The following is a 4,334-nucleotide window of genomic DNA, read 5'->3' on the forward strand; positions in this document are numbered from 1 at the left end:
ATTGAAGATTTTAGAAATTTGGTCTAAGTTGACCTTTTAGCCTATGTTGACCTTTTGGCCTTTGTTGACCTCAAACATAGTTGGTGGTTGTATCCAGTGACCATATGTGCAAATCCTCTTCAAATTTCAAGTCAATCGGATGAAAATTGAGGATTTTAGAAACTTGGCCTATGTTGACCTTTTGGCATATGTTGACCTTTTGGCCTATGTTGACCTTTTGGCCTTTGTTGACCTCAAACATAGTTTGTGGTTGAATTCAGTGACCAGATATGCAAATCCTCTTCAAATTTTAAGCCAATCGGATGAAAATTTAGGATTTTAGAAACTTGGCCTATGTCGACCTTTTGGCATATGTTGACCACAAAAATAGTTAGGGGGTTGAATTTAGTGAACAGAAATGCAAGTCCTCTTCAAATTTAAAGTTAATCGGATAAAATTGAAGATTTTAGAAATTTGGTCTATGTTGACCTTTTAGCCTATGTTGACCTTTTGGCCTTTGTTGACCTCAAAAATAGTTGCTGGTTGAATTCAGTGAACAGATATGGAAGTCCTCTTCAAATTTAAAGTTAATCAGATAAAGTTGAAGATTTTAGAAATGTGGTCTATGTTGACCTTTCACCCTATGTTGACCTTTTGGCATTTGTTGACTTCAAACATAGTTGGTGGTTGAATTCAGTGACCATATATGCAAATCCTCTTCAAATTTCAAGTCAATTGGATGAAAATTGAGGATTTTAGAAACTTGGCCTATCTTGACCTTTTGGCATATGTTCACCACACAAATAGTTGGGGGGTTGAATTTAATGAACAGATATGCAAGTCCTCTTCAAATTTAAAGTTAATCGGATAAAATTGAAGATTTTAGAAATTTGGTCTAAGTTGACCTTTTAGCCTATGTTGACCTTTTGGCCTTTGTTGACCTCAAACATAGTTGGTGGTTGTATTCAGTGACCATATGTGCAAATCCTCTTCAAATTTCAAGTCAATCGGATGAAAAATGAGGATTTTAGAAACTTGGCCTATGTTGACCTTTTGGCATATGTTGACCTTTTGGCATATGTTGACCTTTTGGCCTATGTTGACCTTTTGGCCTTTGTTGACCTCAAACATAGTTTGTGGTTGAATTCAGTGACCAGATATGCAAATCCTCTTCAAATTTTAAGCCAATCGGATGAAAATTTAGAATTTTAGAAACTTGGCCTATGTCGACCTTTTGGCATATGTTGACCACAAAAATAGTTAGGGGGTTGAATTTAGTGAACAGAAATGCAAGTCCTCTTCAAATTTAAAGTTAATCGGATAAAATTGAAGATTTTAGAAATTTGGTCTATGTTGACCTTTTAGCCTATGTTGACCTTTTGGCCTTTGTTGACCTCAAACATAGTTGGTGGTTGTATTCAGTGACCATGTGTGCAAATCCTCTTCAAATTTCAAGTCAATCGGATGAAAATTGAGGATTTTAGAAACTTGGCCTATGTTGACCTTTTGGCATATGCAGACCAAAAAAATAGTTGGGGGTTGAATTCAATGAACAGATATGTGAGTCTTCTTCAAATTTAAAGTTCATCGGATAAAATTGAGGATTTTATAAATTTGGTCTATGTTGCCTTTTTAGCCTATGTTGACCTTTCGGCCTTTGTTGACCTCAAACATAGTTTGTGGTTGAATTCAGTGACCAGATATGCAAATCCTCTTCAAATTTTAAGTCAATCGGATGAAAATTGAGGATTTTAGAAACTTGGCCTATGTTGACCTTTTGGCATATGTTGACCACAAAAATAGTTGGGGGGTTGAATTTAGTGAACAGATATGCAAGTCCTCTTCAAATTTAAAGTTAATCAGATAAAATTGAAGATTTTAGAAATTTGGTCTACGTTGACCTTTTCGCCTATGTTGACCTTTTGGCCTTTGTTGACCTCAAACATAGTTGGCAGTTGCATTCGATGACCATGTGTGCAAATCCTCTTCAAATTTCAAGTCAATCGGATGAAAATTGAGGGTTTTAGAAACTTGGCCTATGTTGACCATAAAATTAGTTGGGGGTTGAATTCAGTGAACAGATATGCAAGTCCTCTTCAAATTTAAAGTTAATCAGATAAAGTTGAAGATTTTAGAAATGTGGTCTATGTTGACCTTTCAGCCTATGTTGACCTTTTGGCATTTGTTGACTTCAAACATAGTTGGTGGTTGAATTCAGTGACCATATATGCAAATCCTCTTCAAATTTCAAGTCAATTTGATGAAAATTGAGGATTTTAGAAACTTGGCCTATGTTGACCTTTTGGCCTTTGTTGACCTCAAACGGAGTTGGTGGTTGAATTCAGTGACCATATGTGCAAATCCTCTTCAAATTTCAAGTCAATCGGATGAAAATTGAGGATTTTAGAAACTTGGCCTATGTTAACCTTTTGGCATATGTTCACCACACAAATAGTTGGGGGGTTGAATTTAATGAACAGATATGCAAGTCCTCTTCAAATTTAAAGTTAATCGGATAAAATTGAAGATTTTAGAAATTTGGTCTATGTTGACGTTTTAGCCTATGTTGACCTTTTGGCCTTTGTTGACCTCAAACATAGTTGGTGGTTGTATTCAGTGACCATATGTGCAAATCCTCTTCAAATTTCAAGTCAATCGGATGAAAATTGAGGATTTTAGAAACTAGGCCTATGTTGATCTTTTGGCAGAAGTTGACCACAAAAATAGTTGGGGGTTGAATTCAGTGACCATATGTGCAAATCCTCTTCAAATTTCAAGTCAATCGGATGAAAATTGAGGATTTTAGAAACTTGGCCTATGTTAACCTTTTGGCATATGTTCACCACACAAATAGTTGGGGGGTTGAATTTAATGAACAGATATGCAAGTCCTCTTCAAATTTAAAGTTAATCGGATAAAATTGAAGATTTTAGAAATTTGGTCTATGTTGACGTTTTAGCCTATGTTGACCTTTTGGCCTTTGTTGACCTCAAACATAGTTGGTGGTTGTATTCAGTGACCATATGTGCAAATCCTCTTCAAATTTCAAGTCAATCGGATGAAAATTGAGGATTTTAGAAACTAGGCCTATGTTGATCTTTTGGCAGAAGTTGACCACAAAAATAGTTGGGGGTTGAATTCAGTGACCATATGTGCAAATCCTCTTCAAATTTCAAGTCAATCGGATGAAAATTGAGGATTTTAGAAACTTGGCCTATGTTGACCTTTTGGCCTTTGTTGACCTCAAACGTAGATGGTGGTTGAATTCAGTGACCAGATATGCAAATCCTCTTCAAATTTCAAGTCAATTGGATGAAAATTGAGGATTTTAGAAACTTGGGCTATGTTGACCTTTTCACCTTTGTTGACCTCAAACGTAGTTGGTGGTTGAATTCAGTGACCAGATATGCAAATCCTCTTCAAATTTCAAGCCAATCGGATGAAAATTGAGGATTTTAGAAACTCGGCCTGTGTTGACCTTTTGGCATATGTTCACCACAAAAATAGTTGGGGGTTGAATTCAATGAACAGATCTGCAAGTCCTCTTCAAATTTAAAGTTAATCGGATAAAATTGAAGATTTTATAAATTTGGTCTATGTTGCCTTTTTCGCCTATGTTGACCTTTTGGCCTTTGTTGACCTCAAACATAGTTTGTGGTTGAATTCATTGACCAGATATGCAAATCCTCTTCAAAATTTAAGTCAATCGGATGAAAATTGAGGATTTTAGAAACTTGGCCTATCTTGACCTTTTGGCATATGTTCACCACACAAATAGTTGGGGGGTTGAATTTAATGAACAGATATGCAAGTCCTCTTCAAATTTAAAGTTAATCGGATAAAATTGAAGATTTTAGAAATTTGGTCTAAGTTGACCTTTTAGCCTATGTTGACCTTTTGGCCTTTGTTGACCTCAAACATAGTTGGTGGTTGTATCCAGTGACCATATGTGCAAATCCTCTTCAAATTTCAAGTCAATCGGATGAAAATTGAGGATTTTAGAAACTTGGCCTATGTTGACCTTTTGGCATATGTTGACCTTTTGGCCTATGTTGACCTTTTGGCCTTTGTTGACCTCAAACATAGTTTGTGGTTGAATTCAGTGACCAGATATGCAAATCCTCTTCAAATTTTAAGCCAATCGGATGAAAATTTAGGATTTTAGAAACTTGGCCTATGTCGACCTTTTGGCATATGTTGACCACAAAAATAGTTAGGGGGTTGAATTTAGTGAACAGAAATGCAAGTCCTCTTCAAATTTAAAGTTAATCGGATAAAATTGAAGATTTTAGAAATTTGGTCTATGTTGACCTTTTAGCCTATGTTGACCTTTTGGCCTTTGTTGACCTCAAAAA

Source organism: Myxine glutinosa, chromosome 11 (genome assembly GCF_964187855.1).
Source record: "Myxine glutinosa chromosome 11, kmMyxGlut1.1, whole genome shotgun sequence".
NCBI lineage: Eukaryota > Metazoa > Chordata > Myxini > Myxiniformes > Myxinidae > Myxine > Myxine glutinosa.